We start from the raw sequence: 14,018 nt of genomic DNA, 5'->3' as shown, positions 1-14,018 counted from the left end.
TGTGTTTCCTGTCCCAAAGAGCTTACAGTCTTAAGAATGTTATAAAACACACACCGAGATGCAGAACAATCTGAACACAACACACACTACCTTGAACAAAAATCACCCTAGGGAAAGGAATGTTTTAAGTATGACCTTGTGTGAATTTTTTTTTAGAATAAACCTCCAATTCTGCAATTCATAGTTAAGTGCCTGAATATGGATTTAGGAGCCTCACTTTAGGCACTGAGGTTTGAAAGTTTTGCGTACAAGTGACCATAGAGAACACAGTACTGCATTTCCCACATCTAGCACCCACTCTTCCTACCGAGCTCTCGTTCCTTTCTTGGTGGTGGTGATGTACCATCTGATGCCCTTCCTTTAAGCTACATGACTTTAGCTTCCTGCAGTGCATTTTTTTGCCCTCTCAGAACAAGTGTGAGCAGGTTTGATTATATTAACTTGTCTTAAGTGACCACACTTTCCATTCTGTAATTTGTCAATAACACATCTCTTCTGGGGAGGAGGGATAGCTCAGTGGTTTGAGCATTGGCCTGCTAAACCCAGGGTTGTGAGTTCAATCCTTGAGGGGGCCACTTAGGGATCTAGGGCAAAATCAGTACTTGGTCCTGCTAGTGAAGGCAGGGGGCTGGACTCGATGACCTTTCAAGGTCCCTTCCAGTTCTAGGAGATGGGATATCTCCATTAATTTATATTTATTTCACATGCCCCTCTGCACCATACACTTCACACCTACTACTCTCATAGCATATTTCTCTCTATATACGTCTATCTGTGAACTTTTTATTCTTCAGTATGTTCCACAGTGTGGCAATTTCATTTACTATATTAACAATCACATTCTTAAAGTGCTCAACCGCCTGTCTTCAGCAATAGTTATGGCCATTTGTCAACCATCACCAACATTTGCCATTCACTGGCATCAGAGATACCACAGGGCCTTATATGGAGAGGGGGAAAAGCGATAGCAACTATTGACACAAAACTTGACTTTTCAATAGTGGTCACTGTATGTAACTATGGCCGCTGGATATTTTCTCTGTCAGCAGAGCACCAAATCTTCTTCTACTTCATATAGGCATCTGCAGTGTCTCAGTTCCTTAACCCTGTACAAAAACTTAAAATGAAAGGTGGGCACAACATAAAAAAAATATGAAGGCACACAGTAAATTCTCTGCTCCCTTCACATATAATCAACAGCTGTAGCCCAATTAATCTGCAGTTCACAGAAGACTTCAACACAAAAGTACACTGCTCTTTAGACACAGCTGCGCATCCAGCTCTACCTGGAATCTTCAGAAAACCAACAATGATACAATGAAACAAAATAAAATCAACCCACATCAGCTGTACCCCAGTTATGTGAAGAACAGCACATGGTTGTTGATAAAGGAATAGCGGATACACAAATATATCTATGGAACAATTCTGTGCAGACTTTTGGGATTTAGCACAGCAATAAAACATTTCTACATGTAAAATTATCAGTTAATCAACATGACAATTTCTCTGGTTCTCAGCTTTGTCTTCCAGACAATAAACTCGTGACTACCCACAAATTAACTGTTGACTCCCAACCAACAGAAAATACTGACAGCTCTCTGAAACCAGGAAGTGGGAAACACACTTTTCTTTTCTTACGGGTGTGCCTTTTGGTTGCCAACATTAAAGTCTCCTAGAACAATATTTCTATAACTCCAGAGTAGGTGAAAGACAAAGTTCTCCATTTTAATAAACTCACATAATTGAGACAACTGTACTTTGTGACCCTGAGGCCACACAGACTAACCACCATCTGTCATACAATTGAAATCAATGGGAACAGGCCATAGTTGCTTCATATCAACATCATCATTGATGATTTCTAAAATGTAAAATCTTCAGCATATTTATATTTATGTGGCCTGTGGGTGAATGTGCTTCATTTTAAATACTTCAGTTAGACAGCTTATTGTATTCCTATTTGTAATGTTTACATTTGGCATGCCTCCATTTGGATGGCAAGGTAATAATCAGAGCCAAATGTGAATGGCTTTTTATGACTGAATACATCCATAAAGCTCTTTTTATGCATACTGTAGTATTCAGGGGAGAAAACTGCCTTAGAAAGTCAGGAAATCACTGTGTTAACATTACACACAACCCTAACTCAACCCACTGTTGTATGTGCATTACAATACAGCCTCTGATGACTAAAATTAGGACTGTCGATTAATCACAGTTAACTCACACGATTAACTCAAAAAAATTAATCGCAATTAATCGCACTGTTAAAGAATAGGATACCAATTGAAATTTCTAAATATTTTTGGATGTTTTTCTACATTTTCAAATATATTGATTTCTATTACAACACAGAATACAAAGTGTACAGAGCTTGATATTATTTTTTATTACAAATATATGTACGGTAGAAATGATAAGCAAAAGAAATAGTATTTTTCAATTCATCTTACACAAGTACTGTTATCGTGAAAGTGTAATTTACAAAGTAGGATTTTTTTTTGTTACATAATTGCACTCAAAAACAAAACAGTGTAGAATGTTAGAGCTTACAAGTCCACTCAGTCCTACTTCTTGTTCAGCCAATCGCTAAGACAAACAAATTTGTTTACATTTATGGGAGATACTGCTGCCTGCTTCTTATTTACAATGTCACCAGAAAGTGAGAACAGGCGTTCGCATGACACTTTTGTAGCCGGCATGGCAAGGTATTTATGTGCCAGCTATGCTAAACATTTGTATGCCCCTTCATGCTTTGGCCACCGTTCCAGAGGACATGCTTCCATGCTGATGATGCTTGTTAAAAAATAATGCGTTAATTAAATCTGTGACTGAATTCCTTAGGGGAGAATAGTATGTCTCCTGTTCGGTTTTACCCGTATTCTGCCATACATTTCATGAGTTATAGAAGTCTCGGATGATGACCCAGGACATGCTGTTCGCTTTAAGAACACTTTCACAGCAGATCTGACAAAACGCAAAGAAGGTACCAATGTAGGATTTCTAAAAATATTTACAGCATTTGACCCAAGGTTTAAGAATCTGAAGTGCTGCCCAAAATCTGAGAGGGACGAGGTGTGGAGCATGCTTCCAGACGTCTTAAAAGAGCAACACTCCGATGCGGAAACTACAGAACCCAAACCACCAAAAAAGAAAAAGAACCTTCTGCTGGTGGCATCTGACTCAGATGATGAAAATGAACATATGTCAGTCCGCTCTGCTTTGGATCGTTATTGAGCAGAACCCATCATCAGCATGGACGCATGTCCCCTGGAATGGTGGTTGAAGCATGAAGGGACATATGAATCTTTAGCGGATCTGACACGTAAATATCTTGCGACGCCAGCTACAACAGTGCCATGCAAATGTCTGTTTTCACTTTCAGGTGACATTGTAAACAAGAAGCAGGCAGCATTATCTCCTGCAAATTGTAACCAAACTTGTTTGTCTGAGCGATTGGCTGAAGTAGGACTGAGTGGACTTGTAGATTTTACATTGTTTTATTTTTGAATGCAGTTATTTTTTGTACATAATTTTACATTTGTAAGTTCAACTTTCATGATAAAGAGATTGCACTACAGTACTTGTATTAGGTGAATTGAAAAATACTATTTCTTTTCTTTTTTACAGTACACATATTTGTAATTAAAAATAAATATAAAGTGAGCATTATATACTTTGTATTCTCTGTTGTAATTGAAATCAATGCATTTTAAAATGTAGAAACCACCCAAAAATATTTAAATAAATGGTATTCTTATTGTTTAACAACACGATTAATCACACGATTAATCACAATTAATTTTTTTAACCATGTGATTAATCACGATTAATTTTTTTAATCGCTTGACAGCCCTATTTTAAAAAACTGCAATATAATATCATGCAGCAGCTCTTTCTTAGGTACTGCACACCTTATACATTTCACAGGGACTCTCCTCTCAAACCCTTTGATCTTCAGATGTCCCCTTTAATCTCTTTGTTTTATATAAGGTCCACAGAAGCCCTCAATATATTTGACCAAACTTTTTACTAAGAAGCTAACCTATCCATATATGAATATACAAGTCCACTCTACTGTGCACTTTACAAACTTCCTATGCGTAGGACAAACTCCCTAACACAATTTGTAAAGCTGCTGCCTTAATCACTTTTAAATCTCTCCTAAACATCTACCTCTACCAAGACTATGACCTACTTCTGTTCCGTTGGACACGGGCTAGGCAAGTGGAGAACTGTGACTTCTGCTTTTCTGCTAAAGTCTCTATCTTATTGATACTCATGCTTTCACAACCCAGCCCTCCTCCATTGTCTGTTTCATCCACATGTTGTTACAGCAGGTCTCGTATGTAGACTGTGATCTCTTGGGCAGAGGATGTCATCTTTGTTATTTGCCTGTATAGTGCCTAGCACAATGGACACATTGTACAAATAATAAATAACAATACCAGGTAAAAAAATGTGGATTTTTTTTTTTTTTTTGCTGGTTATGTGTTCTTCAAAGAATTATTGTTTAGACAAGATCAATTTCCTTCAGAACACTGCTACTTAATGAGTGCTCTTTCCATGCAAAAAATCTCACCATTCATATTTAAGCCATTCGGCTGCAGAGTTGTTAAAGAAGATAAAATATTTTTTTATAAATCACTGACGTGTATCTTTTCCATTGGTCTCACTGTCACAAAACAGCTAAATGTTTTTTCCACAAATGTTCCCCCAAATAATTCACTGTATAGCAGAAACCAAGCATGGCACATTTCATCCCAAAAGGTGAAATTCGAAAAGTTACAGATGGCTGAAAACAGGAGGTTGGAATGAAAACAATTATTGAACCTTAACTTCAATTAACTACTGTATATTAGTTACTACTTCCAAAATTGCTTGTGATTGTGGAGAACCAGGTAAACAAAACTGATGAGGAGAATCATGGTTGGGAAAACATCCAATATCTACCACTATTGACTCTATATCTTAACTGATGCAATGAATGACAGCATCCATGGTTCATGGTGATTAACTTGTATGGGTGAATATGGAGCTTATATAGGCAAGATGTTCTGTGCACAATAATCTATTTTCATGTAGGACAGAGGTGAAGAAAACAAATACAAAAAAGAGAATACAACAAAAATAAATGTGTGGAAAAAGAGGCAGAAGGATAAAAGTATGCACTCAGAGTGAAAATAAATTCAGTACCAACAAAACCTAGAACAAATATGAAAGAAAATAAATTAATAGACAATTATTTAATTCAGTTGTATGAATGCAACCAAATAAGCAAATAAACTATTTAGTAATGGAAGAATGTGTACACAAAGAAAAGTAGCTTGACATAACCAAAACAAAACTGGGCATTAAATGGGGAGACTGATAATGCAGGACGGAGATTGCTTAGGAGCAGACCTGGTAAAACATTGTCATCTGAAATTTTTCTCTGAAAAAAAGGGATAAATTTGGTGTGAAAAAGGTTCTAGTTTTTCAACCAGCTGTACTTAGGAGTTAGAGGCACAAATTAAAAAAAACCCACCAGAGTTAGCATGGGCTGTCAGCATGATCGAGAGCAATGAAGACAGGTCCAGAGTCAGAAACACCTGAGCTGATTCCAGCTGTTGCAAACACTCACTTGGTTGGCATGGAGCAAATCCTGAATCAAGACAGATTTTGCAAGGGGGGGGGGAGGAGAGGGAGGAACTGTTTGCTGCTCACCAGCACTACACACAATTTGAATTGAAAATGGTTTTTTGGAGAGGATTTTGGGGTGGGTGGCAAAACTGGGCTTTCAACAGATAGCAAGTCTCAACCTTTACTATGGATATGGAGAGCAGTAACACTGCAAAGACTATTACAGCCTTCCCGATGTAAAAATATAAGGAAGGCTAATACAGTAAATAAAAAGATAAACAGTAAGAAATTACTACAGTATCTTACATATGTGTATTACATAAAGTGAACATGGAACAAACACCTAGTCAACCACTCAGCAAGCCTGTTTATAAAGGCGTGAGAGAAAAAATATGAAGTTGAGATTGCCAAGCACCTGTACTGAATTTGCTGCCTCACTATTCACAGAGGAAACAAAAAGTCCCATCTCCTTAGAGACTGGGCTGCATTGTCCCTGTGTGCGAGAAGAGCTTGGAGGATAAGGAACACCAAAATGCTGCTTTGAAAAGCAGCAACACAAAAGCTGAGCAACAAAAGCTAAAGTGACAAAGGGGTTAACAAGACTTGCCTGAGATCATTTCACTTGTGCCAGTCAGACTGCTTGCAGGAGTGATGTGCACCTGATACTCTACCACATCTGTGGATTTCCACAGAGACCCATCTTTTTTCCCACCATTAGGCCGTCTTTAAGGGGAGAGATTGTGAAATGGCATAGCCTAACAATATATGTCTTTTATAGAGTGCCTTTCATCTGTCTACCTCAAGGTGCCTTACAACATTAAATATTATTCCCATTTTACACATAGGGAAACTGTAAACAGGGGGTGACATGACTAACACAAGGTCACCCAGCAAACCAGTGACAGAGCCAGGAACAGAACCCAGGTCTTCTAAGTCCTAGTCCAGTACCTTATTCACTAGGCCACATTGACCCCCCATCAGCCATAGGCAGGCTGGTACCCAGCTGTATGTCACCTTCAGATCAGATGCAAATATTGCCTTCTCCCCCTACCCCAGGGCCTGGCTAAGATCAGCATCTAGATGGAAAGCAGCTGGCAGAATCCTGAAGACTAAAGAAACAAAACAAAAACAAAACTTGCCATGTCTATATCACCTTCTATTGAAGGTATCTGCCCTCAAAGCATTAAACCTTAGCGCTCACCTGTATTCTTCACTGCTTCTAGACACACAAATAGCCACAGTCATAAAAAAGATGCTTTCCTGTGGTTGACAAAAAGACTGATCCCTCCTGTCAGATTCTGATTAGTCATGGTGATTCATACACTCATGAACTACAGATTGCAAGATTAATTATCTTTGCCTGCAAATGAATTATCTTTGCCGGTGATCTAAAAAAACACCCAGCTCCACTTGGTTCAGAGCACAGCAGCCCATCTGCTCAGCAATACAGGCCACCAAGAGCACATTACCCTGGTGCTCTGCTCTCTTCAGTGACTCCCTGTGGAATGCCAAGATTTCAGACTGAATTTTGAAAGCCTTCCCTTGGCCCAAGTTACTTGGAGCCAGGGCCACTTCACTCTGCCTTATTTTGACCTCCCACTAGAATAATGGAATTGTCTACCCCACGAGTCAGATTTGTATGGGAAGAAGACAGAGCTTTCACAGCTACTGGCCCATGAATCTGGAAATCAATTCTCAGAGTAAAATGCAAAACCCACTTCTCTGACCTAACCTTCTCAAGAAAACATAAAAAATAATTATCAAATAAAAACAAAGTCCAGCCACTGCTGGCTGCAGGGAAGAAAGAGGCAAGTAGATGTTTGTGTGTTTGTTTTTCAGTTTGGCAATGGGCTCACTTACCATGTGTTCCATATAGAAGTCTACATAGATTAGTCTGGATTAGGCTAGGCTATGCACAGGGAGAAGATCAAGTAAATCCCAACAGGAAAATAGGAAAGCTCTTGTCCAACGCATTGATAGCTGTATAAAGAGAAAGCATTAAGACCAATACAAAGAATGGTAGAGTAACGGATTTAATAAAAGTATCAAGGAAGGAACCAGGCAGCTACAGAGCCATGAACAAGACTAAATGTGGGAAAGGCACTAAGCAGTATAATGCAGCATTGGGATTTACCATAAGGACAATGACCTTAGATAAACAAATGAAAGATGATACAACATAGTACAAGTCTGCTTACCTATTCCTTGAATATTGATTAGGTTGACAAAAAGTTCCAAGTATATATAGTCCCTGCAGACTATGAAATATGTATCTACAAAGCAAATAAGCATGGTATAGAGGGGAAAGCTACTAAAACGTGATTTAAAATTAGCAAATAGCAGTGTCAGTAAATGAGAACTGTTCAGATGATGAACTGGATACAAACTGAAGAGGGAGTAGGGGGAATTAGGGCTACTGAAACTACTCCAGTTAGTAGGCTAGGGAAACCATACAAGCACCAAAAGTTACATCTACACTTACGGCAAAGCGTAGAGTACAGACACTACATGCCCAGCTAGCATGGGTATAAAGAGCAGTGGAGTCAGTAAGGCACATGAGTGAGTAGAGTGGAACCGAGTGTCCTACATGCCTGAGCCCTACGGTGTATACACTACACGGCTTTCTACATGCCGAGCAGTGCTTCCCACATCTACACCGCTGCCTTCCCCCTACCAGAGCCTTTCATTGCCGTGTGTAGCTATGTAACCCACACGTGTGTGGGTTACATAGCTACACACTGCAATGACAAGTGTGGACGCAGTGTGCCTTTCACTGTGGCATGTAGCTACAAGTGTACTGCTTGTACTCTACACACCGCCGTAAGTGCAGACAAGGCCTAAGGTAGAGTGTATGGGGGGAGAGGAGGTCTGCCCACTCAAATGAATTTAGGGTAAATATGGTAGGTGCAGCAATCATTATAATGTCTCCCAAAAGAAGATGTGTATACCCATAGATAAACAGTACAACAGACTTTGCACTGATTGATGACATTACAAGAAGTTTTGCTTCAACAGTCAATTCTACACTAGCTAAGCATAAAATCTTGTGAGGCATGTTATATTAAAATAAATCATTTCCGCAAACGTTCAGAAAATGAGTTTCATCTTTTTCTCTTTTTTTTTTTCTTTTAAAGGGTAAATACCATGATAAAATGCGGATTGTAGTGGGGCGGCTGCCTCACTCCTGGAGAATTTAGGCTTCAGCAGGCCAGTAGGCCTGTGCAGATGGGCAGCCAATCAGAGAAGGGCTTATTGGGAGCCAATCAGAGCCCAGATTGGAGGCAGGGCCCTATAAAAAGGCTGCTCAGGAAGGAGAGTCAGTCTGTCCCAGGCCTTTGAGAGGGGAAGGTCTGTCTCCAGAGCAGGGAGACTAACACCTGGGACAGCGCAGCGCTGGGCAGGCCTGGGGGAGCAGGAGGGAATTCCAGCCCGGTGTCTGCCAGACTGCAGGCCCGGAGGGGAAGGCCTAGCCGGTGCAAGGGGCTGAAGGGGAAGTGACCAGGGACGTGGACAGACAGAGAGAAGAGAAGGACGACAGCGAGACTGCTGCCAGAGGGTCCCTGGGCCGGGATCCAGAGTAGAGGGTGGGCCTGGGACCCCTCCCTTTCCCCCTTGCAGTACACCCAGCCATCAGCCATAGGGAGCGGCCATTATAGACTATGCCAGATCCCTGACAAGAGGGATTAGACTTTGGGGGTGTGATTGACCACGGTGGCTGGAGCGCAGAGAAGGACTGCTTATAATACCAGATCCCCAGAAGGGGGTGAGACCGGAGCAGTGGGCACTGCCGGAGGGCAGTGTCCTGAAGAGGATGCCGCTGAGCAGGAAGCAACGTGTGTCCAGACAGCAACAAAGGAGCAGAGGACGGATGGGACACCACCAGCAGTGGGAGCCCCACCAAGGACTGAGCTAATTCCCAGAGCGACCAGTGGGAGGCGTCATGGTGCTAAATCCCAACACCGTGACAGGGATTATAAAATTTATCCTCACAACAGAATATTATCTGCCTTAAAAAACATGTGTACCTTCTTTCACAAGTTTGGGATAATAACCCTGAAGTTCACAATCCATTGTTGCATATTTCACATTATTGCACCATGTAGTTTAAGATGTACTTCTAACTTAGTTATACTGAAGCTTTACAAACAGTGGACTGCATTTCTTTGAATTCATAAACAAAGAATCAATAGATTATTGGAGCTGCCACTGTATTTTCTGGTTCCTGACAGCCATTGATCACACATTTTACTCTCTTTAACCTGCAAACTTCACAGTTCAACTAAAGTCAAACTCAGTGACTGATAGAGACCAATCAGGCCAGATTATCTCAATAGACTATATGCAGCACAGACTCTGCATAGTGCTCTGAACTCTCCTGAACAGGTAGCATTTTTGTGGACAGTACAATAGGTTAAAAAAGCAGTAGGAATCACAATTCCAGGATGTTACTGAGACCAGTCCTTAGATTCACACTTCCAAACACACGACATATGAAAGGATGCCCGTGGGGAGGCTGCATTAAGGGACTGATCTAGAGAGAACACTTTAGTTAGTGTTGCAGACTGTGAGCTAATGGGCAGAAAACCTCTTTTTGTGACAAGTACAACTTCAAAAAGGAGGAAAACCAACTTTTCAATATAGTAATTATTGCTTTTTAAAATGGAAATAATGTTTTCTAATCTATTCATGAGACTATTCTCACGCTGATGTATGCATCTGCTCAACTCGCTCTTAAGTGCATCTGTTTATTACCTCCTATAAGATGGATATCACAAAACTATTGTATACAGAAAAACTTCATATACTGCTATGAGACAAATGGTAGCAACTAGACTGCTAAACTGGGGCTTTTTTCCCCCCATGGAAAGTGTCCAGATTTTAGTAAAAACATCAAAAAATGAAAAGGTTTGGCAGAAAACCAAAATATTTGATTAGGAAATATCACCACAATGCCTTATGGGAATTGTAGTTCAGTTGCCTCATTCCCAGATTCTCCTCTAGGGGCTGGGCTCCTTGGCCAGACTACATCTCCCTGATGAACCATGGTGAGTCACCATAAAGCATCATGGGAGCTGTAGTCTAGATAGTGAACTCAGCCTATAGCAGAGAATGGGGGTATGAGGTACCTGAAATACAACTCCCAGGATGCACCATGGTAACATTTCCTAACCAAAAAAATTCAGGTTTTAGCTATGTATTTTTTTGATGAAGCCTCAAAATTTTCCACATAAAGACAGTTTATATGAAAAAATGTTGTTTAGTTAAAAACCCAATTTTCCATCCAAAGTGGTTCAGATGGAAAATTTCAACCAGCCCTAGTAGAAACCAAACTTGAGACTGAAAGTGCAGGCTGAAACTCTATTCACAACAACAAGATATCCTTTTCTGCCTTGATTTTAGAGTCAAAGCAAGATTTACGAACTCAGGGTCAGCTCTGGTCAATCAATACGTATATGGGAAATATTCAAGGAACACCTAGATGCAGGAAGTTAAGCTGACTCTGTAGTTAAGTCAGTGGTTCTGAACCCTTCCTTACCAGTATCTTTTCCATGCCCCAAGGAATCCCCCGCCTATCCAGTTGGGACCAACTTCCTAATAACATTATATGAAGAGAAGGATGGTCACAATCCCTCCCCACCCCTCCCCCACCCAAACATCTCTTTCTGATACCCCAGGTTGAAAACCTTTGAGCAAAGTGAATCTTGTCAAATTCTAACCCTGCAAGTTCCTGTTTACCACAATCTGCCAGACTACCAAAGTCAATTCAGGCGTGTTCTCAAAGTCTATGCTGGAGATCTGTGAAGTTTGTATGTCTGTAATAAATAGTTTTTGTGAGAGACAACCATCTCTGTTGTAATTTAGGTTACATTTAAACTCTATGATAAAAGTGTCCCATTCATCTTCACCAAAGTTTAAAATATTAAATGGGTGGATCGTTGAAGTTCAGGAAAGAACGGAAGAGGGATCAAAAGTAGACTTAAATGTATTTTTATGAGTTTGGGGTCAGGATGAGTACAGCAAGATAGCTCCTTTCCTGCAGAAAGGTACCATTTGTCTTTCTAATTGATGCCAGTCAAAGGGAATTCCCAAAGGAACCGAATAATATATTTTAAATTTCTAAACACAGTGAAAACACATTCTCCCTCTTCAAAGAGGGACTGAATTTTCAGATGAAATCCTCCTTTAAGGTGAAAGGTAAAGCCAAAATACTTGCTTTTGTTCTTTACTCCTTCCTTTTGACACACAAAGACTCTCCCCATTTTTAAGAAACAACAACGTATTTCTTTCTTGTTTTTCAGATTAGAAATATCAGCTCCTCACTTCCCTGACTTCACTCAATGCCCTTAGGAAAATCTCTGGAGGACCTGAATAGTGAGGTCACACGCTGTCACCTGAATACATGTGTATCACTCAGGTGTGGAGGATAGATGAATTAGTAATATATACCACTTGCTGGGGTGATGCAATATACCAAGTGACTAGCTCAATTTTGTGAATGAAAATATACCTTAAATTGTGAAAATAAAATGTGTACAACCCCAAAAATATAACTGGTGCCTTGTATAATAAATAAAAATTATTCTTTGAACCTTTCATCTGAAGATCACAAAGCACTATTAGAGGAGTGATGGACTAAATAGCTAAGGCACTAGACTAGGACTTCAGTGCCTGACTCTGGCCCAGATTTCCTGGGGGAGATCCTTACTTGGTTTAGTTATGTCATTGCCCCCCAGACTATGTGACCTTGGGAAGGCCACTTAATCTGCCTGTGTCTCGGTTCCATGTTTGTAAAACAAAGGTACTATTTCCTTTCTCCCTCCCTTTACCTGTTTTGTCTGTTCAGACCCTGATCCTGCAAAGACTATACATGCTTAACTTTACTCACCATACATAAGGTTAAGCATGTGTGCAAGTCTTTGCCTGATCAGGGCTTTATGCTGTAAGCTCTTCAGAGCAATGTATTGTCTCTTACTATGTGTTTATAAAGCACCTCGCACAATGGAAACCAGCTCCCAGTTTGTGAACCACTGAGACCCTAACTTTTCCATATTGTGACTTCACGTGACAGGAGAAAAAAAGGTTCAGGATGCCCCTCACATGTAGCCATAAAGAAAAGAAGGGTGTTGGCAACCCCTTGAATCCATTTGTGACCCCCCCCCAACTTAGACCGCCTGTTCTAGGGGATACCTTAATACAAATACTAACATTGAGCCCCATGCCATTCTTAAGTTGTATAGATACAGTAGATATTATCAAACCCATTTTGCAGATGGGTAAATTACAACAGGTTAATTATGTTGCTCAAGACCAGCCAGTTAGTTTGTGGCAGAGTCAGAAACAGAATGGAGGAGTCTTCCTGACCATTCCAGATATTACCAGCCAATAATCTTGTTTTGGGAATTTTGACTTGTAAAACTATGGAAAAAATGTTTTGGGTGATGTATTTTTACCTGCATTCTGTAAAAACAATATGCAACTAGTACACTTGATACTTGTTTGGCCTGGTTTGAAAAGATATTATTAAAGTCTTAGCCATTTTTATGATTACTGTTAAACTGTGTAAATTCATGACTTTCACAATAAGCTAATCTGAGTGGCTCAGAGAAAAACTTGCAGAACCTAATGAAGCATGAAGTGAGAGCCACTGATTAGACAGCACTGCTGCAGGCAATATTTGTAAGTGTATCTTAGGATGCTTAAACAGACTGATGGAAATGCAGCAAAACAGTATTAGTAATAAAAATGTAATTCAAGTGCCATTTTCCTGAGACAACAAAGTTCATTAACTAGTCATATATTTGGTCTCCCACAGTATTTTAACTCAATATAATACATACAAAACAGTGGTGATTTTTCTTTATTGCTTTTCAACATTTCATGCACTGCACCACACACATATTAGTTAATATTCAAGCTTAGGGTTACATTTTCAGACAGTCTAAAACCAGTCCAGAATTTTGCACCTGCAAGAACACATAAGCACTTGCAATGGTGCGCACAAATCAGGTACCCAGTCCAGTTTCCTGATTTTCATGTGCAAATTTGTGGGTGCACCTGCAACATTACTGGCACAAACAGCAGAATGTACAAACTAGATTGAAGATGGCAGCTGAAAATATGGCCTCTGTTATATATAAATATTATCCCCACAAAACTGAGCATTCCATGATAATTTGCACAAACTCTGGTCACTATAATGAATAAAGTAAACAAATAGCAATAATATAGATTTTTGGCTCAAATAGCATAGTATCAATTTGGTATCTAATTAGGGGACTGCCCTTGCAAGGGAATGGATTAAAATGACCTGTTAGCTCTTTGTTTTCTCTAATTTCTATTGCCCTAGAGAAGTGTGCTTGCTTTCATTTATTTATTTAAACCAATAGAAAAAA

General features: G+C 39.9%; 1 protein-coding gene across 2 annotated transcripts in view; it reads right to left on the bottom strand.

Annotated features, from left to right (window-relative positions):
* The window catches only part of CPNE4 (copine 4), a 327,733-nt gene that overhangs the window by 224,364 nt on the left and 89,351 nt on the right, over positions 1-14,018 (bottom strand). The gene's annotated exons all lie outside the window — the stretch shown is intronic.

The sequence above is a fragment of the Malaclemys terrapin genome, chromosome 2, assembly GCF_027887155.1.
Source record: "Malaclemys terrapin pileata isolate rMalTer1 chromosome 2, rMalTer1.hap1, whole genome shotgun sequence".
NCBI classification, from domain to species: domain Eukaryota; kingdom Metazoa; phylum Chordata; order Testudines; family Emydidae; genus Malaclemys; species Malaclemys terrapin.
The sequence above is the reverse complement of the archived record's forward strand: the minus strand, read 5'-3'. Positions and strand labels throughout refer to the sequence as shown.